The sequence below is a fragment of the Panthera leo genome, chromosome C2 (assembly GCF_018350215.1).
Source record: "Panthera leo isolate Ple1 chromosome C2, P.leo_Ple1_pat1.1, whole genome shotgun sequence".
Classification (NCBI taxonomy): domain Eukaryota; kingdom Metazoa; phylum Chordata; class Mammalia; order Carnivora; family Felidae; genus Panthera; species Panthera leo.
The window spans coordinates 4,203,223-4,213,805 of NC_056687.1; the positions used below are offsets into that span (position 1 = coordinate 4,203,223).

Genomic DNA, 10,583 nt, shown 5'->3' on the forward strand with positions numbered 1-10,583 from the left:
GACCGCCGACTCTTGATTCGTCCGGGGCATCCGCTCGGCCGCGTTTCCCTCCGGAGGCGGCTGGCGAGAATGCGCTTGGCTGTCGACCCGTCGTCCGCCGATCGGCGGCCCCGCCTTCCGCGGGGGGGGGGGGGGGGGGGGGGGGGGGGAGACGGGTCGGAATCATTTCGTTGCGTGTCTTGCTCCTACTGTGGGTCCGTCGGTGGCAAAGCCGTGGGTGGGGCGCAGTTCACCCCGGCCTCAGCCGAGCCACCTGGGGCCGCTCGGAGCGCAGCTTCTGGGGAGGCGGGAGCGGGAGGCGCCGTGTCCTTTTATCTGCGTACCCAGCGGCAGGCGGAAGAGCCTGTTTCCGGAAGTTTTAGTGGAATTCTTGTCTCGTAGGCTACCTTCAATAGACGAACGCGGAATCGCCTGTTGCTTTAAACCTGTTAAAAAAGTCCGCGTCGGCGGGTCGTCCGGTTTGTGAAGAGTTGGTTTTGAAAAGCGAACGGACAGCAAATCCGACCGGCCCTTTCACATCCGAGTTTGCCCTCCGCTCAGCGGTCGCGGGGGCCGCACGCGCACCCCGACGGTGCTACTGGCCGTCGTTCCTTGTTGCCCGAGAGGCGTTTGGAACCCTGGCGCGAACTGTGTCAAGACAACGTTCATACTTCATCGTTTCGGTTCGGGACGTCAGTGTTATTTAGCTAGACGAGCCCCGCTCAGCCGGGGGTTTCTTTCCCACTCTGATGTGTGCTGCGGTGGTTATCCGTGCGGAATGCTAGTGTCCTGGGGTCTTAGGAGTTCTCTGACCTGCCGGACAAACGCCTGCGTTGTGCGGGAGCCTTGGCCTTACGATGTCACCCCCGAGGCGGCACGCTCTTGGATGTAAAAGACGCGATCCTAGCCGTGTTCCTTCCGTGTCTCCCGTGTCCCCTGTGGTGCCCCCCGTGGTGCCCCCTGAACACTGTGGACTAGGTTTGCCGCAGGGCGTGAGCCTGTGTGCAGACATGTGCTGTGGCCTGGTGCGCGATACCGAGATTGATGTTAATGTACCGTGTATGTTAATGTGAATCTGTGGGCAGGATACTTCTTTTCTATGACAGGAAATATCCGTACCGCTTAGAACTGGCTATGTTTTAATATGCCTCCTGCGTTCCCTCCAATATGCTACCGTTGTATAGAATGTGTGGAAGACAGTTCTGTTCAATGTCAATAAAACGAAGTCCTCTTCTACTCTTGGAGTCCGCGAGACGACTTTTTCTTATAAATGAGTGCAAGCAATCTGATTTGGGAAAACCAGAGAATTCAGTTCAGGCAGTCATGTGGTTGGAGATGCCCTTCTAGAAGGGTAGTCTGGGTGCTCTGAATTAACCTGTGGCATGAGGGGAGAAAGGAAGTGGAGGGTGGCCCCAGGCTTCCTGCCTCCTTAGCTCGGCCCTTCTGCATGTGTGAACCAGCAGAGAGATGATCTCACCTTGGTAGAACAAGTTCCTCACGCCAGTGTTTTTATGTGTTTTTAAGTGTTTATAATTCTTATCTTTATTTGTTAAACTTACATTTTGACATCGTTTCAAGTTATAGGAAAGTTATAATACGTAGCACTCTGGTGTACCTGTTACCCAGGGTCCCCATTCACCTACATTTACCTCATTAGCTTGATCATTCTCTTTTCTTTCTCATCCATCTGCCCACATACCCATGCATTCACCTGCCCATTTTATCCATCCATCCATCCATCTGCCTGGCCACCCACCTGCCCATCCCTCCCTCCCTCCCTCCGTCCATCTATCCATCCATCCATCTGCCTGGCCACCCACCTGCCCCTCCATCCATCCATCCATCCATCCATCCATCCATCCATCCATCTATCCATCTGCCTGGCCACCCACCTGCCCATCCCTCCATCCGTCCATCCATCCATCCATCCATCCATCCACTTACCATCCACCCACCCATCATCCATCCATCCACCCACCCACCATCCATCCATCTATCCACCCATCCATCCTTCCATCCAGCCAGCCAGCCATTCAGCCATCCATCCTTCCATCCATCCATCCATCCATCCATCCATCCATCCATCCATCCATCCATCTGCCTGGCCACCCACCTGCCCATCCCTCCCTCCCTCCCTCTGTCCATCCATCCATCCATCCACCCACCTATCCATCCATCCATCCATCTGCCTGGCCACCCACCTGCCCACCCCTCCCTCCCTCCATCCGTCCATCCATCCATCTGTCCATATACCTCTCCATCCACCCATCTGTCTGAATACATTGCAGACAGTGTGTCCCATGACCCCTAAATACTTCAATATGTATTCCCCCTAAATAAGGACTTTCTATATAACCACATTGTACCAATCAAAACTAGGAAATTAATATTGATACAATACTACCATCTAATCCACAAATCCCCAAATTTCGTTGACTGTCTCAAAAATGTTCTTTACAGAAAAAAACTACCACTGGGAGCAACAAGCGAATCCTCCTTCCCTCTTTCTGGCTCAGGAACCACCCCCTTCCCCCCAATTTTATTATCCTGACTGTTGAGTCTTCGGTCCTCTGTTCCTCAGTCTTCTCTTTTATAGTTTTTCCTTTTGGGGGGAAGTACAGTTATTTTGTAGAAAGTCCTCAATATGGGTTTGTCTTAATTCTCAGGATTTTTTTAGTGATGTATTTTTGGTGCAAATACCACAGATGGGAGGGATACTGGGTATAAAGCAGATCTTTCCCTTCTCCCTTCTTAATTTTTTGCTTCGGTATGCAGTCATGGATTCCCATTTAATCAGGGGGTTCTACTTCATTATTGTCATTTATTTGCGTGTTCAAACGACCCCCAGTTTGGCCAATTCGAGTGCCCCGTGCCAGCTGTTGTGTCCCTTTGATGCATCCCGGTCGTTGTTTGAGCCCCTCTCGCTTTCTGACACGAGAGTTTGGATACCAAGATCCAGGGGTTGGATGCGTTCATTGTTCCAGGACTGCCATTCCCTCCAGGCTTGGCAGACAGATCTGGGAAAGAGTGTGTGAGATCTGTGTGTCTTTTTTTTCCTTCAAGTTTATTTATTTTGTGGGGGGCGGGGAGAGAGAGAATGAGCGGGGGAGGAGTAGAGAGAGGGGGACACAGGATCTAAAGCGGGATCTGTGCTGACAGCAGCGAGCCTGATGTGGGATTTGAACCCACAAACCGGGAGATCATAACTTGAGCCGAAGTCGGACACCTAACCAACTGAGCCACCCAGGCCTCCTCAGATCCATGTATCTTATTGAGAAGCATAATTTCACATCAGTGCCTTCAACTACAATCTAACACCCCAGGGTTTCTTCCAGCTTATCCATATTTGGGTCTATTTCCTCTGATGGTGAGGAGGTTAGTCCTCGTGGTCCTGAGCATACGTGCACGTTTGCTCAGCCCCCGCGTGTGTGATACCCCTTCCTGCCACGCTGGCTGCTGCCTCAGCCTCTGTCCCTTCACACGGGCTGAGCCGGCCAGGGTTCTCTTGCCCCCTAGTGCACCGGCCACGTTCCCCAGCCCCACAGAATGAGGATTCCTTTTACAGAGTTTTATGCCCGGAATCAAGACTTAAGGAAGTTTTTTTCTGAAGACTCTGCTACTTGGCTTAACGTTACATTTTTCCTCCTTCCTGTCTCCGAGAATTTGGGCATTCCCCCCCCCCCCCGCGCTTCCCCTCTGATCTCTATTCCATGCTGTTTCATTTAGGAGCATCTTCGGGTTTCAGGGCGCCATGAACTTTTCTCTTAGACCCTCTACTTTAAGAAAAAGCTGCGCCTTCGTTCCCCGGAAGGAAACAAAGGGGTGGGTCTTATAGTTCAAGTGCCCTGCTGTTGCCCTGGGGCTAGTCCCTCCCGGGCCCCAGCCCTGAGCAGCATCAGAAAGGCATACCAGCCTTTCTTCGGCAGCTCTGAGAGGGGGAGACGGTAGGTTCGAGAAGAGAAGCCATGAGCAGGCACAGAGCAGCACCGTCGTGCACTGACCTTAAAGTTCACAGACTGTCCCGCTCACCGCAGCCTGGGATGATGTCAAAACCAGGGGGCAGGGCGGGGGGACACGGCACCAAACACACTCTGGTGATCGACCAGGATATTCAGGTTGGGGACCACCTGGCAAGCAAAGGTCTCGGCCCCAGCCTCTCGTTAAGATCTGCCACGGTTCACACTCCACAGAGCCGGGCACGGAGGACCCGAGTGTGAGTGCTGGGTTCCTTCCTATGCCCGTCCCCGCTCACCCCCGGCCAAGTGAGAGGCGCGGGCCCCTGGGCTCAGGTGCACTGTGACTTCGTTGCCAGCACATCTCCTTTCTCGACACACGCCTGAAGCCACAGAGGGGTTGGACACCTGGCTTCCTTAGCAAACAACTGGTTTGGCACTTGACTGCCCCACCCCCAGCGCTGATTAGCCAAGTCACCCTCTTTATCCAGGTCACTGAACCTGAATCCAGTTCTCCAGGACTCTGTTTGCCAGAGGCATTTCACTGGCTGCTGATCACAAAAGCGTGGGCGGGGCGGGCGGTGTTATTAAGGCTTCTTGTTGACACCTCAGCAGAAAGGGAGCAGAAAGGGAGCGGGCGGGCTTTGTAGACGTTGACATCGGAGGAGAGAGGATCCTTGCCCCGAGCTTACGCTTGGGTGGCCGTGTTCTTGGAAACATAGACTCTTAACCCTGGACAAGTTTTCCTCCCCTCCCTTCCTCCCTTCCTTCCTTCCTCCCCTCCCTCCCTCCCTTCCTCCCTCCCTTCCTTCCTTCCTTCCTTCCTCCCCTCCCTCCCTCCCTCCTCCCTCCCTTCCTTCCTTCCTTCCTTCCCTCCTCCCTCCCTCCCTCCTCCCTCCCCCCCTCCCTTCCCTCCCTCCCTCCCTCCCTCCCTCCCTTCCTTCCTCCCTCCCTCCCTCCCTCCCTTCCTTCCTTCTTTCCTTCCTCCCTTCCTTCCTTCCTTCCTTCCTTCCTCCCCTTCCTTCCTTCCTTCCTTCCTTCCTTCCTTCCTTCCTTCCTCCCCTTCCTTCCTTCCTTCCTTCCTCTCCTTCCTTCCTTCCTTCCTCCCCTTCCTTCCTTCCTTCCTCCCCTTCCTTCCTTCCTTCCTTCCTTCCTCCCTCCCTCCCTCCCTCCTCCCTCCCTCCCTCCCTCCCTCCCTCCCTTCCTTCCTTCCTTCTTTCCTTCCTCCCTTCCTTCCTCCCTCCCTCCCTCCCTCCCTTCCTCCCTTCCTCCCTTCCCTCTGTCCCTCCCTCCCTCTTCCCTCCCTCCCTCCCTCCCTTCCCTCCCTTCCTCCCTCCCTCCCTCCCTCCCTCCCTCCCTTCCTTCCTTCCTTCTTTCCTTCCTCCCTCCTCCCTCCCTCCCTCCCTCCCTTCCCTCCCTCCCTCCCTCCCTCCCTTCCTTCCTTCTTTCCTTCCTCCCTCCTCCCTCCCTCCCTCCCTCCCTCCCTTCCCTCCCTTCCTTCCTCCCTCCCTCCCTCCCTTCCTCCCTTCCTCCCTTCCCTCCGTCCCTCCCTCCCTCCTCCCTCCCTCCCTCCCTCCCTCCCTTCCCTCCCTTCCTTCCTCCCTCCCTCCCTCCCTCCCTTCCTTCCTTCCTTCTTTCCTTCCTCCCTTCCTTCCTCCCTCCCTCCCTCCCTCCCTTCCTTTATTCTCAATTATCATGGGAATCAGGAGTTCAGAACGTCCCCATACGGGCCCTGCACTGGACGCTCTGTGTGAGGCCTCCGGGCCCGTCTCCTGTGGCTGCGCTCTAACATCTGAGATCAGGCGGACAGCGGCACTGTTGTCTCTTACGTGAAGAGAGGCACCGGATGGGCAGTCTGTTCCACGGAACGGTACTAGTCACGGATGTGGGCCACACGGGCAAAGAAAGCGTACTACCTCATGAAAACCCAGGGTCAGGAATGGCTGGACCCAGGCGTTCACAGTGTTACCTCCCCTTGATGTTGGCTTTACCGCTGGGCCAAAAATGGCCCGAAATCTCCAAGCCTAAACAGTCTTGGCTCAAGGATCCCAGTAGAAGAGCTTTTTCTCCCAATAGTTTTCCTTTCCCAATCCCCAAGCATCATTCATAGATTCTTAGACGCCCTTCCCCCACCACCCCTGCGTTTTAACAGCTGTGAGAGTTGATGGCGTTGTACAATTGAAACTGGCAGCATATTTTCTCCTTTGGAGGTGTTTAAGATAATGGGGCATCTTGCAGTTCATGGTATCTCAGGACGTTCGCAATATGGCGGCCCGGCTCCCTGGCTGTGTCCACCCTCAACAGCAATCATGGCAGGCAGGGGAAGAGGATGTTCTGGCCCAGCCTGGTTGATCTCATCCCCGAACGTGGGGTTGGTAGTTTCCCAAAGGAAGGTCGAGATGCTCCTACTGGAAAAGGTGGGCTAGAGGCTGGGTGGTGACAGCCACCGGTGTCCCCACACGGGGGGCCCTCTGTGGAGCGTCCACAGAACACCCGCAGCCAGCTGTGAGTGATTTGGAGCCGTGTGGGGTGTGTGCCTTTGCCTTTTCTCAGGGAAACAGATAGTAGGCTCCCCGATCCAGAGAGCCCCTCTCAGAACCCTGGGAGAAGGGGACTGAGTGTTCTGGAAAGGTGTTGGCTAGAAGCCCAATAAGGCAGTCGCTGCCCGATGGCTTTGAAGCCGCAGCAGGTGGGTCACAGAGACAATCTGGGGGCCACCTGCTAGATGCATCAGAGGTGGGGGACAGGCCCCAGGTGCCAGTGCCCGGAAGGGGAGGCAAAGAGCCAGCATCCCAGCACCGGCCGGGCTCCCTGCTGAGGGGACGGGTTGGGGACAGTGCTCCTCACCCCAGCGGGACCCGCAAGGCCGCCCTCCTAATCGAAGGGAAGAAGCCACCGGATAAGAGGGAAAGGCCTGCAGGAACAGTCCCCTGGCTCAGGTAGCCACTCTGCTGAGCACAGGAGGGGAAGAACATTCTGGAGCCTCCTAGGGAGGCAGCTGCTGCGGGCCATGGGGACGAAGAGACTAACAAAGACTAAGTTGTCTCCCCGGTTAACGGAAAGTGCTAAACTCTACATTTAAAATGTCTGCCTCGGGGCGCCTGGGGGGCTCATTCGGTCGAGCGACTTGGGCTCAGGTCATGATCTCGTGGTTCGGGAGTTCGAGCCCCTCCTCGGGCTCTGTGATGCGCTAGGAAGAGACAAAAGCAAGCCGGCCGCCGGACAGGAGATGCTCTTGCTTACCGGTTTCCACGCCGGGGTATGTTCAGTTAAAAGAGGAAATATAGTCGTGCGTGGTTCCTCCCAAAGCGTGAGTGGTGCTGCCCCAGGGAGCCGGGCGGGTTCGTCAAGCCTCCGTCCCTCTGTGACAGCCAAACAGAACTCCGTCTCCCTGCGGGTGTCTTCCTTCCCCCTCACTGCCTGGCCCAGCCGTCCCACTGGGAGGACCAGGAGGGGCTGGGGGTTGGGGGGGAGGTGGCCTGTGGGCAGAAAGGAGACCTCGGCGGTGGCAGCTGTCCCCTCCGGGGCTGCGGCCACGGGACCTCGTTTTTCTTCCTGTCCTCCCTGGGCAGCTGGGGGAAAGAGGCGACACACAGTGAAGGCCCTGCTCCTTGATGAAGGCCGACCAGCTTCCCAGGAGAGAACCTTCCCCGCCTCTGCCTCTCCTGTGCCTCCCAGGGATGAAGCCAGATGGGGAGGGACTTGCCTCGTGACGGCTGTCCCTGGGGAGGGCGCAGGGCCGTGTGAGACCCCGTCCGCGCCTTCGGGGTGGTGACGCTTTAGTTGGGGGGAAGGAGAGGCGAGTGACGTGGGATGATGCCAGCGGGGTGGAGGACAGGCGGCTCCCACATCCTGGCTCTGCGAGCTCAGAGAGGGGAGACAGGGGCCAGCTGGAGCTGGTCTTTCCAGGGTGGATGGGAAGGGGGGAGAGGGGAGCAGATCTGGGGGAGGGAGGGCACCGACGGACGCATCCCAAGGTGGGAGCTTGGAAACACCCTTTCACGGAAATGGCGGAAGATACGCTGTATTTCCCTCCAGCCGGACGCGGAGGGGCCTGCCTGGTCCAGCTGGTGAGGCGGATCCCAGCCTGTGTCTGGATGTTGTCACCTGTGGACGGCCCTGGGCCTGGGGGACAGCACGCGGGAGACGGCATGGGTCCGTCAGCCGGCTGTGCGGTCTGCGGACTCTTCCTTCTCGTCCGCGATGAGAAGCCCAGAGCCTGAGAACAAGCATGCGGAAAATGTCTAGCCACCCGACAGAGTGACTGTTTGACCCCTGGATCTGGCAGGAATACTTTCGGGGTGAAGGCCGAGGAGACGCCCGGGGCAGAGGTGGGGACTGCTGGCCGCCTTTCGGGGAGCAGTTAGACCAGGCCTCTCCCCACCCTGCCCTGCGCCGCTGCCGGCTCTCTCCCTGCCCCACTGCAAGGACGGGACCGGCTTGAATCTGGATGCGCCTGACCCAACGACTCTGGCACATCTGGAGGGGGGCTGGGGAAGGGGCTCAGTGGAGGAAATCAGGTGGATTCCGTGAAGGGGAGAACCGGGCCAGCTGGCTCTCCAGCCTTCACCCCTCTGTCAGCACCCAGCTCCTGCAGGGGGGAGGAGCCCTCCAGCCCAGGCGGGCAGAGGCCACGCCCCCATCATCCCGCAGAGCCGCCCAGATGGATGGGCCCACCTGTGCACACAGGGTCTCCAAACATCGGTTACTAACTCATGTCTGGGAAATAAGCGGGGAACCCACTAGACGCAAAGAATGCCCCTCGCGGGGAGACAAAGACACCACCCCAAGCCACCAACCAAGCCGGGGGTGGGGTGGGGGGGCTGAGGGGGGAAGAAAATGGAGACAAAGCATGGATCAGAAGAGAAATTTGTAAAATCTATAAGCATTTCAGAGAGAAAACAGGACATTTAAAAAAATTTTGAGGGGGCGCCTGAGTGGCTCAGTCGGTTAAGCGATCGACTTCGGCTCAGGTCATGATCTCGCGGTCCGTGAGTTCGAGCCCCGCGTCGGGCTCTGGGCTGACAGCTCAGAGCCTGGAGCCTGTTTCCGATTCTGTGTCTCCCTCTCTCTGACCCTCCGCTGTTCATGCTCTGGTCTCTCTCTGCCTCAAAAGTAAATAAACGTTAAAAAAAAATTAAAAACATTTTTTTAATGTTTATTTTTGAGAGAGAGAGAGAGAGAGAGAGACAAAGTGTGAGTAGAGGAGGGGCAGAGAGAGAGGGAGACACAGAATCGGAAGCAGGCTCCAGGCTCCGAGCTGTCAGCACAGAGCCCGAGGCGGGGCCCGAACTCACGGACCGCGAGATCATGACCTGAGCCCAAGTCGGACGCTTAACCGACTGAGTCACCCAGGTGCCCCCAAAACAGGACATTTTAAGTAGATGGAAAGCAGGACGGGAATGTGTGCGTGCACACACATTTAGAGGACAGAAGTTGAAAAATTTGTAAATGTGATGAGAGAAGACTCTTCAGGAAGGGAAAGTCAGAATCATTCCAGCATCCCTGTGACAGGAGGGCCGGGACGGAGAGGAAACGCCCCCAGGCTACAGGACAGGGCGGTCACGTGGAGGTGGCAGGTGCGCAGAGCATCCCTGGCCGGATAGCACGCACAGCACTGGCGCCACGCCCTGGAACAGCAGGAGGGCGCTCAGAGGCCCTCCCGCAGCTCCCCGGGGCGGGACTTAAACCCACAGCATCAGGCTTCTAGACAACAAAGCAGAAGCCAGAAGCCAAACAGTGCCGGCAACATTCTGAGGCAAGTGCCCTAACTTTCTCCTTTAAGCCTCAGCGTCCCGCCCACGTTCCGAGCTCCCTTCCCCCTGCGCTGCTCTCTGCACCGCCCACTACCACGCGGGAGCCGAACCTTCTAGCTGCAGAGTGGAGCTGACTTCAAGATAAGTCTGTTCCGTAGTGAGCCGTCCATGGGCATTTTGCTTTCACTCACTGTGTTTCATTTCCAGGAGCTCGACTTCATTCCTTCCAAATCTGCCTTGCGTTGTTCAGCACGTGTCCCGTGTTCAGGTCTTAGCTTTACACCTGTCATCATTTGAAATGTGTTTACTTAAAGCCGTTATCTGATCATCTTGTTGCCTGAGGGTCTCAGGAATCTCATCTCTCTGTTTATCAGGCCTGCCGGTCGACCGTCTCCTCGTGTGTCATAATTTTGGATTGTGAGCTCATGTTCGGCAGGGCCGTGCCTGTGGGAAACGTATGTGCCTGGGCCGAGGACGTGTTTGTAAGAGATTCGTGTTTGTAAGGCTCGGGGTCGCCCTGTGATCACTCTTATGGGGATTTTAGGGCCGGGAAAGGGACAGACCCAACAAGACAAAATTCTCAAGGGGAATTGCTTTCCATCTGGGGCACAGGCTGAGACAGATATGCCTTAGGTGGGTGTGTTTCCTCAGGGGCCCTTCAAGGGGGTCAGGTGCGGCCATAGCTCCAGGCCTTACGTCCTGCCCCTGAGACGTTCGGCCCAAGCCCCCTCGTAGGGGACGGTGCTGGTCTTCATGTCTCTATTAGCCTCTGGAGAGTCTGGTCCTTTCCTTCCTGCTATGTTTAGCTAATCATTTAAAAGGAACCTCCCATTTCGTACAACCTTCCTAGCCGTGTGGTAGAAAGTTCCCATTCCAGTCCACACAAGCCAGGGGC

The 10,583-nt window shown here is 56.6% G+C and overlaps 1 long non-coding RNA gene across 3 annotated transcripts; it reads right to left on the minus strand.

Moving 5' to 3' along the window:
- Window positions 1-2,794: 2,794 nt before the first annotated feature.
- LOC122230072 lies at window positions 2,795-10,077 on the minus strand. 3 transcript variants are annotated; one of them, XR_006207271.1, is made up of 4 exons: window positions 9,799-10,077; window positions 8,040-8,151; window positions 7,176-7,411; window positions 2,795-2,996 (listed from the first exon to the last, which is right to left on the minus strand). It is a non-coding gene; the product is annotated as an uncharacterized LOC122230072 (long non-coding RNA). The 3 variants fall into 3 exon arrangements; XR_006207269.1 differs by lacking the exon at window positions 2,795-2,996 and adding an exon at window positions 5,972-6,340; XR_006207270.1 differs by lacking the exon at window positions 2,795-2,996 and adding an exon at window positions 5,972-6,340 and having other exon boundaries at window positions 7,176-7,504.
- Window positions 10,078-10,583: the final 506 nt, after the last annotated feature.